At 45.9% G+C, this 12278-nt stretch overlaps 1 protein-coding gene across 4 annotated transcripts in view; it reads right to left on the bottom strand.

Moving 5' to 3' along the window:
• Positions 1–12278, bottom strand: part of AFG1L (AFG1 like ATPase) — a 151550-nt gene that overhangs the window by 106611 nt on the left and 32661 nt on the right. The window lies entirely within an intron of this gene.

Raw genomic sequence — 12278 nt, 5'->3', positions numbered from 1 at the left:
TTGTTAGCTTGTGCCCAGTTTACCAAGCGATCCAGATCGCTCTGTATCAATGACGTGTTCTCTCCATTATTTACCACTCCCCTTGCAAACTTTTCCAGTGATGTTTTTTCCCAGGTCATTAGTAAAAATGTTAAATAGACATAGGGCCAACAACCAATCCCTGTCATACTCCAACAGAAAACTCATTTGATGATGATTCCCCCTTTACAATTACATTTTGAGACCTATCATTTAGCCAGTTTTTAAATCCATTTAGCATGTGCCACATGAATTTTATCTTTACGGTTTTTTAATCAAGTACCAAGTAAAATGCCTTATGAAAGTCTAAGTATATTACATCAACACTATTACCTTTATCAACCAAACCTGTAATAGAACTGTCTGCAACTGTTTGCTTGGGCTTTAAACATATAAAAAGATAATTTAATTGATGACTTTTTCCTGTGTACATTTGTGCATATTTTTTAAAGGGCTTTCTCTCAATATAGTTGCTGAATCGCAGAACTGTACAGCTAAGGAACAACAACAACAAAAATGATATTTGTATGAAAATACAGATCTACAAATTTCTTTTTGAAAATAAAGGGATTTCTTTAGAGTAAATTTAGGATTAATGACCACACTCCTGGTCACTCTTCATTTTTTACAAGGCAAAAGACGTAATATTTATTAGTGAATAGAAAAAGTCTGCATTTTTAAAAACACTCAGGTTCCACATCTTTTTTTTTTTAAAAATCTCTCTCTCACAAACACACAAATAAAAATCAGGAAATGCAAATAGATCAACGCAAAAGTGAGGGTGCTGTTGCACAAATGTTTCCATTCTAAATGGTCTGTCTCAATTGCTTGTAACTTCCTTAAATTGCAACCTTTTGGGCAGTTACCTCTGTTTGATTCTCACTTCAGGAGTTATCTCTGGAAAGTCTGAGGAAAAAAACTGTTTTGGGTCAAAGGAAGGACGCATAATTGCTTGGACTCTCGGAAATTCCAAGATTGACTTTTGGGGATGAAAGCAGAACTTGTCTTCACAAAAATTTATGACTAGTGAATGATGTATCCCTCTATTACATCAATTCTGTTACTGAAGTGGTCTGAATGGATGTTCAGTGAGAGCTTCTGAAGATATATTTAGTCCCAGGAAAGGGGCCTACATACTTGGAGGAATTCTAGTCGTTTAGGGGATCTTTTCAAATCCAAGTGAAATGAGGTTCTCTTTTATTTGATGTTTCCAGGAAAGAAGACACTGTAGTCACCTTTAAGATAGCTCATTTTAAAACCAGTCGAAAATTATAAGAATGTAAGAATGGCCACACTGGATCAGACCAATGGTCCATCTAGCCCAGTATCTTGTCTCTGAGAGTGGCCAGTGACAGACACGTCAGAGAGAATGAACAGAACAAGGCAATTTTGAATGATACATCCTGTCTTCCAGTCCCAGTTTCTGGCAGTTGAAGGCTTAGGGACACCCAGAGCGTAGGGTTACATCTCTGATCATCTTGGCTAATAGCCAATGATATCACTTATCTAACTATTTTTGAACCCAGTTATACTTTTAAATGCTTTTAAATTCTAGCATATGGTTTACTAGGGCTAAGAATGTCGATTTAAAAAAAAATTGAATTTTCTCCAAATTAAAAGAATAACTTGATTAACAGATTTCCAGCACTGCCAAGCCTAAACATTCCAACACTATGAGTCAGGCCTCCAAAATCATGACACAGTGGCTGGTTTTCGGGCTGTGAACCATAGCAGCATAACATTTAAGGCACCCAAAGATGCAACACATATGTTGACTGAACACTTTATTGGCCTGAATGAACCCCAAAGCATCACAGCATCCAACTGCTGAAACAACCAGGCCAGGTCCATGCATGCAGAGAGGAACCACACACTCTCCACCCTGGAGCAGAAAAGAAATATTGGATCTCCTGGGCCTGTGCAGGAGAAGATGCTATACAAGCACAGCTAGGGACCAGTTGTAGAAAACGTACATCTAACGGGCAGATTGCATGGCAGTTGCAGGCAAAGGGATACAATAGGAATCAGTAGCAGTGCTGTGTGAAAGTGAAGGAACTTCACCAGGGACACCAGAAGGTGAGGGTGGGCAACAAGAAATGTGGTGCTACCCTGTAGATCTGCCACTTTTACAACAAACTGCATGCACTACTTGGTGGGGACCCCAGCAACACTCCATGTATGACTGCAGGCACTTCATAAGAAGCTGAGGCAGAAATCCTTGTGGTGGACAGTGAGGAGGAAAGAGCATGTGACATGACAGAGGATTCAAACCATGCCACAAGCCAGCTCTTTGAAACTCCTGTGGAGTCAAGCCAGTCCCACCACATAAACACACAGGAGCCCAGTGATAAAAAGGAAGGAACCTTGGGTATGTTTGTACAGGAATTACTCCTTGTATTAATTTTTCCCCTTGTTGTCGCTCAAAACCTGATCTGTCACCTTCTTCCTGCTTCCCACTGCCCTTCTTCCCCACTTTAAAAAATGGCACCCATTCCATCCTGAATTTTAGAGAACAAAGGCATTTATTTTTGACTGGTTATTGATAAAATGTTAGCAAATATAGTGTTAAACAATACATTCTAAAAAACAGTATGGCACTCAGGTCACACAATCCACACCACATCAGTGTCCTGTGCTCAGGTGGAGGTAGGGAGAAGAAGAGGGCTCCCAGCGCTGCAAACTACACCCGTAGAGGATGTGGAATACGTGCAGTGCTGGGAGAGCTCTCTCCCAACGCTGGCGCTGTGACTACACTCGCACTTCAAAGCACTGCCGCGGCAGTGCTGCCACGGCAGCGTTTTGAAGTTTCAAATGCAGCCATACCCTTAGAGGCCAGGCAGAGTACTACATGTGAATAGGGATGTCCCTTTTGTCCTATTGAGAGTTCTCAATGAAACTTTAATGGAGATACTCTGTGACCCTCTCCTGAGTATTGCTAGGGATGGCAGCCTTGTTTCTTTTCCCACCATAGGAGGCTTTCCCATGGTACTCTGTGATGAACTCAGCTGACATCACTACAATAAATAGGCTAGCAGCATATGTGCCTGGACGGCTTCAGGACGACAGTAGCAGCTGGTTCTTTGTGCCTTTATCTCCCTCAGGAAAAAGTTATCAACAAAAGTGACTTCTGCCTGTGAAAATATTGCCAGTAATCACTGCGTTTCTCCCATACCCACAGGCACTTAGCTTTTAAAGCTTACGTGCAACAGAAGCCCACCCTTTTCTCCCCAGAAGGCTAGCCCATGCTCACAATGGTTTAAGCTGCAGAGTGGTTCTGTACCCAGCCACCACAAAGCATTAGCATGACCATTAGCATTTGTTAAAAATATTTATGGGAATAATGCAAGGGAGTTTTGAGACTTATCTTTCCCTTTTCTATTGTTTCTTTTTAAAACTTGTGGGAGTTTCCTTTTCCCAGTGAGGCAGAGGGGAGAGGAATTTCTGTGCCAGGCTAGGGGGGGAGGGAAAAGCCCAAGCTCTGTGTCTTATTAGGATTTATGGTTGCCCTAAGCAGGATTATTCAACTGGTGCCTCTGTGCCTGTCGATTCCTCAGCACACCAAACATAAGCTCGGCACTACTTGAAACACTTTCCTACATGGCTGTTATTTTCCAAACCAGTTTACGTAGTTTAAGCACATAATGCCCATGGACTAGCATAAAAGAGTAGCCTATAGAAACAATTGTATTGAATAGGATGATGCCAATACGGCTTTAATTTAAATTTGACTCAAAAGTAGTATTGGAAATTTCTATGACGGGATATTGAAACACTAGGATTAGTTTATAAAGCAATCTTTCTGACTTTTTTGGCCAGTAAGAATGTCATCGGTATGACAAAGACAAAAGTGATGTTTGTTTCATTGCAAGAATTGCAAGACCAGTCAGTTTGCCTGACTCTGTAGAGCGGAGATAGTTTTTATTGAGCTTAGTTTTGAGAATCTTCTCTGATGCTACTGTTACAGTGATTGTCAGTAGAATACAGTGGCAACTCACATTAGTATATAGTCAACAATTTGCTGGTATGAATAAACTGTTACAAATGTCCAATACATCAATTTTGCATAATGGCACCATTTGATGACAGTGTACTCATTCTTCGTAACAGTTCAATTTCCATTTAAATCAAAACGATCGTTTGTGCTTGCAGGAGGCTCTCTAGGTCAGGTGGTCCCCACGCGGGGTGCCTGCGGGCGCCTGACGCCATCAGACGGCCTTCTCAGTGCACCTGCGTTACTGGCTCCCAGACGAAATAACAGGTTGGGAACCACTGCTCTTAGGTTCTTGCCTTTGTCATTAGTTTGCTCTTGTTTTCCATTTCGTTGAATTTTAGTCCAGCTCAGGCCGGCTACCAGCTGAGTGAATGGCAAACCCAGGGCTGACCAGCAGGTGGTGGCTCAGCCGAGTATCGCTGCCGCTGTCAGCCCCACTGCCAGCCTGGGGTTCCTTGGGGTTCAGGGCCAGCAGTGGGTGCTGACGTGGGGCTGAGCATAAGACGAGAGCTTCCGGGTGGCATGTGGCAGCAGCCGGAAACCCAGCGAGTGGCCGAGCTGAGCTGCTCAAACACCGCTAGCGTGTGCCATCAAAAGCAGCTCAGACATGCCACTTTTGCACGTTGTGCCAATAGGTTTGCTGACCCTGCTCTGTACACTCTAAGGAGATGAGATATTACAGTGTTGCGGCTCTATTTAGCAGTAACAGGGCTATAGGAAGGGAGTCAGTCGACACTTTTGTGTTTCTCTGGTGGAAAACTGGCCCACTCCCCTTCCCCATGACCATAGACTTGTCACAATAATTGGTCACACTTAAGTTTTCTGGTTTGTGTGCTAAGATATTTGAGTTTTTTGCTTAACAAAATATTGAAATTGAATTCGGGGCATTGTTAGCAGATTTTTGGCGAAAACACATTATGTTAAATGACAATCTAAACTGCAACACGGTATGCTATTCATTGCTTAGCTCACCCCCGTAGCCGTGTTGTCAACAGCTGCAGTAGAGAAGTAGATAGGTGGGCAACTGCAGGAACCCCAAATCCACTCTTAGCGAATGCAGAAAGTGCCCATAGCTGGCAACGCCGCACAAGCCTCAGTCCAAACACACGCCAACGGGCACCACGTGCCAGCCAGCGGGACACCATGGTGATGTTAGCACAGCATCTGATTCAGGAACGGGGCAGCCATTGGACAGCAGCTATCACTGCCCGGTCAAGCTTGCTCCAGGAGAGAGATGCACTCCCGCTAGGGTGACCAGATCCATATGTTCACTGATTTTATAGGGCCAGTTTCCCAATATTTAGGAAGGCGTTTGTCTTATTATGGCACCGTGGTAAACGTCATGATCCCAAATCTGAACCATTAGCGTCCACAATTCTGTGTGCTTTACAATTGAGCTCCCCAAGCCTCAATACACGCTTGGATCTTATTCTCGCTTGCCACACAAGCCAAGTTTTCCATTTGGTTTTCGTGCCCCCTCGGGTTCCCCAAACCTTTCCTTGGGGAACCCCTCAAGACCAGAGCCCTGGGTCTCCTCTCTTCAATCCCCCGCTTCCCTCCCTCCTTCTGGGTTTAGCCTCTCGGTGCGATGCTGTTCCTGTTCCTTTGAATACAACCAGAGAGGCATCTAGCTTCCCCGAGCTATGCATTAAACCTAGTCAGCTCACACAGAATTCACCCCTCCTTTGTCCCTAGCCTTTTCCCACCCTGGACAATAAAAGTAAGACACAGAGCTTGGCTTTTCCTCCCACCTAGCCGTGCACAGAATTCCTCTCCCCTCTTCCTCAACTGGAAATAAGGAACTCCCACAGATTTTTAAAAAGAAACTTTAGTTAAAAGAAAGAAAATCAGAACAACTAAAGTACTTGCATTTAAGAAATCAATAACAGGGAATTTATGGAGGTCTATTAAGGAAATTTAGAGATAACACTCTGTCTGATTAAAGTGACTTAGCTCTCAATTAAACCAGTCCTCAGGGCGAAAATTCAACACCCATGTAAATACAAATCAGCATTATCCCACAGTCGATTACGTTGTTGGTTCCTTTAGTACTCACCTTGATTAGTAGAATATTTGAAAGAAGATGGAGTTAGACGAAGCTTGTTTACTCACACCGAGGAAACAAAAAGCCCGAGTCTCTCCAGTTCCTCCAGCTACTTAAAAAAAAAATCAGTTCTGATTGTCCTCTGCGTCCAGGTGTTTGGTTCCCCCTTTTCACCCTTACAAGGTAAAAGAAAATTACCCTTACCTTATCTACTTCTGACACGCCCCCCAAATCCACTTGACAGTGTAAAATTTCCTGGAGGTGATTTCTACTTAGAACTTTAAACTAACAGAGTAATACAACACATGCAACCTTTACTTTACTAGTAAGCATGTAAACTACAAGACTTCTTAATTCTTAGGAAAAGTTTTAACCAGTGTATTCCGAGAAAACTCTCACAGGAGAGCTGCTATTCCGCTATTTTGTTAGAAGCTCACTGAAATGTGTTAGAATTTCAAACATCAAAAAATCGTTGTGAGAGCTAACTCCAACGGAGATTTTCTTTGTTGCCCTTGGCTGTATGAAGCCACTTTAGCGCAGCATGGTCAGTTTGTAGCTGGAACCGCGCTACCCCAACAACGTAATGGGCGTAGCATTTCCAGGCGTACACAATGGCCATAGCATTTCTTTTCACTGACTGACCAGTCGGCTTTCCCTCTCCGATAGTTTTTCTTGCTGAAGAACACGAACTCAGGATGGAGGGTTCTGATTCCGTCTTCCTGCATTGAGAACATGCCGATATACCCGCTCAGATGCTTTCCACGGTGGTTTCCTAGGAATGGTTTGTCAAAGTCTGGGCCTTAGCACAGGTCAGACGGTGAGCGTCGCCTTTAAGTTGGGTAAGGCTTCCTGACACTACTGAGTCCATTTAACCGTAGTTGGCTGGTCGTCTTGGTCAGGTCGGTCAGTGATGCAGGATTTGCTGTAGTGTGGTACAAATCGCTGTAGTACCGGCCTAGCGCTAAGTACGGATTGGACCTGTTTCTTGGACTTTGGGGAGCAGTCTTCTTTCTTGGGATGCCTCCACCTTGACCTGCTAGGTTGGGAGGTCTCGCTGGCGGACCCGAGAGCCATGGATGATCACCAGGTACCGTCACTCTGTTTCTCTGACCTCTTCATGAACCTTCTTTTGGCCTTTCACGTTACGTCCTGGCTGCCTGATACAGTCAAGACCTTTTCCATGGTGTTCTAGTGTCGGGCCAGCGTCTTGAAAAATGGCACATCATTCAGGTAGGCAACTGCATATTCTCCCAGTCTGGCTAGTAGCACATTCTACGCGCTCTGGACGGCTGGACAGTGGTGCATTTCGCAGCCCACAAAGCGACGTAACATTAAATTCATTATTACCGCCCGCATGGGTGATTGAATGTCTGACCTTTTCCTTGGCAGTTCATCTAGCTGGTACTTGCCAGTACCCCTTGTTAAGTCTATTGTGGTGGAGATGAACTGGGGCAACATCCTTCGAACCTTTTTCCAATACTCATCGGGTGCGTGGGCTCTTGGATAGTTTGTTCTGGACGAGTCCGCATGTTAGCTTATGGTAGTCCACGCAATAAAGCGTATTTCCCCATCTGGTTGAGGTACAGACCAACTGGAGTGCCCATGCACTGGTAGATGAAGCGGATTTCCCCCATCTGTGATGTTCTGGATCTTTCCCGCTCTATAGCAGTTGTGAGTGAGGGGACTACCGGTAGGGTGGTGTTCTAAATGGGTGCGCCATTACCTTGTGTCAAACGAGTATATGCCTGTTCAGTCCGTCCTGGAGTGGCTGAGAGACATTGTTAGCGATTGCGTTTGCATACATGCCTCCTGTGATTTGTTGCCGCCTGCAAGAGCTTTGTTTCCAGGGTGGTTATGAGCGTGTTTCACCCATCATTCCACAGTCCCGTCCTTCTTCCCGTCATATAGCGCCATCAGGCCACTACAGCTCTGTGCTCCCTGACTGTTAACTGAACAAAAGCCTGTAGAAGTGCTCTGGAATAAAAGGGCTTGAATGTAATTTAAACATGGTGGTAACACTATTGGGTTATAAGTGGAAAAATTGTGGATTATTGCTATGAGAGATGGATTGGACAGCTCCTAGGCGCTCTTGGCCGTGAGGGCCCTCCCATGATGCTTCCGGCATTCTTATGGGCCTGTTGCGCTTCAAGACCATAACCTGCGTCTTCTCTCTTGGAAGGAACTGTCTCTGGTTATGTTTTATCATACCAGGCTTTTGCTCATCCTGAGTATCGCTTTAGGTTTTTCTCTAGCAAGGGCTTAAAATATGTCGGAGGGGTTATGTAGGATTGCTTACAAAGTCCAGAGTTTTTTTCTTTGGAGGTGTAAACCTCCCATTGTGCTCACCAACTGTAATGGCCCCTTAACCTCATGGCCATAGCGGCAAGTTCACAAGGTTGAGAACCCTAAACTGGGATGTAGGTACGGAGCGCTGTAAGCGAAGACATACGTGTTGCGAAGACAGCTAAGGTGGCCAAGTGCATTCGGGTATTCATACGATTCGGATCATGGCCCGGGCCAAAGTCTCATTAAAACCTTTCCACTTAGGCCTCCATTGTTGATGGTGGTACGGATGGATCATACCAAGTGATTCACCCATGATTTTTCCCACAGGTCTTTCATGTTGCCTGCCGGAAATTAGATCCCTGAATCTGTAAGGATATCGCGAGGGCCCAACCTACCGCTGGCAAAATTGTCGGTTTAGGGGCCTTGTGCACACCGCTTTAGCCCTGGTGTTTGCCTAGAAGCTACTGCTTCTGGCACATCGGGTAGCAAGAGTCCACGAAAAGCAGTTATACGCTACTGCTTTCCGCTAGGGTGTCTTCCGGAAAATAGACAGAATTATATTCTCTACAGTTGACCTCGCTAATATTGGACCATACAATAAAAACAGGTGATATTATATGGTGGAAGCTGGGTTGGACGAGGGGCCTTGACCAGATCTTGAGGCTTTCCACTTTTGGCACACTCACAGACTGGGACATACTGGGCAACTTCCTTTGTGCCTCATTCTATCCCCTCCCAGATTTTCGAAGACTTCCCCGTGTCTTTGGGGTGTCGTGGGTTGCACCCCTCAGTGCTTATTGGCCTCTGTGTTATGATCATGGCTTAGGGCCTTAAAGAGCTATCCCCTGTACTTAGTTTGGACCACCAAACCGTTTGTGCGGCTGCCATTCTTTCCTGGTGTCCACAGAGAATTTTGCTTTGTAATTAAAAGTCCTTGGTCTATAACAACTGGTATCTGTGAAAGAGTGAGAGGTGTTGGGTTGCTCCGTGCCGCCAGACCCAAGCTCTCTGCATGAAGGCTGTCAGTCTGGTTTTCTCTTGTGCTCGTCATAGGGCGAGGCTGTGTCCCTTGAAGCTGGGACACTCCGTTTTTCTCTCTCAGTTTTACTGTTGGTCCTTGGGCTTGGCCGCTCTTATAGCGCGATGTAGTTATTGCATGGCTGGCTCTGCTCTCTGTAGCTGGTGTACGGATCTTGTCGCTTGGTGCACCTGGTGGTATGTCAGGCTTGGGCTGGAGCCTGTTGCTGGTTATTTGGTGGGTCTGTTCTTGCTCTGCACGTTCAGGCTCGTGTTGACCACATTCTGGCTTTTGGGGTTGAAGTCGTTGGTTGCACTATTGCTTGTTGTGGTGCTGGTTGTTTCCCTCTTTCCGGGTCTTGCGAGAGTGGGAGTGGTGCTGGGTGGCTGGGTTTCAGCGCGGTTGATTACATGGGATCGGTTCCATACTCAGTCTGAGGTTCTATGGTTAACAGAGCAACGGGGTTCTTTGTGGACGGGGCTCAGGAACAGGGAGGCCTACCAGAGAATCTGAAGCTTAGAACACATGGTTTGCTAGCGGTGTGAAGCGACTCTCTCAACACTCTACTTGAGAAAACTGGCTGTGCACTTGTGGCCAGGTCTATTCGCACCCAGTAGCATGGGGATGAGACCTAATATGTCTAATTAATAAATATGACTGCAGAACGTCTCCCATCTCTCCGCCTACCAGCCTTATTATGACCAGGTTCGTGTTCAGCTGTTAGGCAATGTCCACAGTCTAAAGGGTGGACATGAAGGGGTTAAATGGTCGACTTTGGCCTTGGGGTGTATGAGGCAGTTTAAAGGAGGAATCGAGCAAAGAGGAGGTTGCTGGTTAGGTAGCCTTGATCACTTAGGGTGGCGCCCCGTTGCTCATCTCAGCGTGAACCTTCTTTCGCCCACTCTCAAATTTCCTTCCTCAAGAATTGAGGTATCTGGGCTGGGATCTTTGGTTTGCTGGGTGCAATGACTTGCACCCGGTGGGGTTATTCGGGCAGTTGCCTTTGGGCAGTTGCTTTGATATGTCCCATTCATAACTTAGGCATCTTCCAGATAACGGGTACTGGGTTGAAGTAAGTTTGAAGTGTGGGTGAAGGATGGGTGTCTGTGGCTTTCCTTGTTGTAGGTGGGTTTTGGGTTGCCCTGGTTGTTAGGTTATGTCGGGTTGCGCTGGTTGTAGGGTTTATTGTCGGTGTGGCCCTGGGGTTTCATCTCCTTTACAGCTAGCTTTTTTTGCACTTCCATCCATTTGGCTCCAATCTCCCTGCCTCGGTGAGTTTTGGTTTTCATCTGGATGACGGTTTGACTGTCCTCAGGAACCCATCAGAACTGCTCCATGGTTAGGTGGCACAGTTTGAACGTTTTCGACCTGGTTCCTGATTATCCAGGGTCACATTGCTTCGCAACGTAGTAGCGTGGTCGGAAATGACCCATTGGCTATCCACTTTTGGTTTCTGAACCGCCGAGGCATGATCTGGGTTTTCCCATCTGTTGGCTTGGTTTGAAACAGTTTATAATGTTCATTTGTTTCTTGGCTTAGCCGCCCACGTCTGCTAAGGCCACTGGAGGTGTGCCTCAGCTTAGCATGTATGGTTTCCGAGTGCTGTACCCAATAACGACCCTTCAAAATTTCTAAGAAGGTTTCAGGTCTCACGTGCCTTGTAGTTGGGAATTTCCTGGGTGGTTGACAGCACAACTGGCGACGAGGGGTAGATTATGCTGCGGGTCTGATGGCTGCCTGTTTCTACTTCAGGTCCCTTTTGCTTGCCTGTGATTTTTCCCTCTCTTCACTTTCTTTTTGTCAGTTTTTCCATTTTCTTGGCGGTGGTTCTCGCTCTGCCCGTTGGAAGGCTAGCCTCTTTGGCTGCTCTCTCTCTAGTTGTACTCTGTTCTCTCTAAGATTGTGTTTGCGTATCTCCCGTTGGGCAGGCGTGCATTTGGGCGTTCTTGTCTCTTTTATGGGTTGCGTCGGATGGGAACTTACGGAGTCTCTTTAATGTGGTCGCATTCTCTTTCGATCTCTTCCTTTTCGTTGTCTCAGAGGCTATGTGCGGTGCTAATTTCCTTTTCAGCGCATCTTTGGCACTTCGTGTTTCTGTTCTTGTGGTGGGTGCCCTTGGCGTGGTGTGTTGTATTGCTTGATTTGCTGCTTTCGTTCTCTTGAGAGGATCATGGCGCTTATGCATACTCTCTTTTTCTAGTGGCTACCTTTGGTGGGTCGCACTGTAAAATTAACCACGGAGAGAAACACCTCCTTTGTATGGAGCTCTGTGAGTGTGTGTTCACAATGGCTGGATAGATGACTCTGCAAAGGTGTGTGGGTGCTATTGTTTAACCAAAGACCCTTTAATTTGGTTCTCTTAATGACTCTGTGTTTATGAGGAAGTTGGCAAGGACTGCCAGAGCGCAGGTAGAAAAAAAAAATTGTCTGGCATATCTTTTAAAACCAACGCCCTTTCTCACGTGCTAATCACTAGGGAAAGGAAATAAATATTATCTATTGGCTTCTGGTTCTTATTTCCACCACTGCGTCACCATTGGTAAACGTGTTCCCAAAAATAGCTGAATCTTAGGCGTCCACTCATCTGGGGGTGCTTCACAATGAACTCCTCAAGCTCACTACCAGCTTGGATTTATCTCGCTGCCACCAGCCCAAGTTTCCAGGGTTTTCGGCCCCCTTCGGGTTCCCCCAACCTTTCCTTGGGGGACCCCTCCAAACCCAAAGCCCTGGGTCTCTTATCGTATCGCCCAGCTTCCCCCCTTTCCTGGGTGCCGAGGCTGCGAGTGCTTGTCCGTCCCTTTGAATACAACCAGAGAGGCAATCTAGCTTCCCGAGGCTTGCATTCATAACCAGTCAGCTCACACAAGAGCTACCCTCCCTATGTCCTGTAAGCACTTTTCCGCCTGTGGGACTGGAGAAAG

This window comes from Chelonoidis abingdonii, chromosome 3, assembly GCF_003597395.2.
Source record: "Chelonoidis abingdonii isolate Lonesome George chromosome 3, CheloAbing_2.0, whole genome shotgun sequence".
Taxonomy (NCBI): domain Eukaryota; kingdom Metazoa; phylum Chordata; order Testudines; family Testudinidae; genus Chelonoidis; species Chelonoidis abingdonii.
This window is presented reverse-complemented; position numbering and strand designations above follow the sequence as displayed.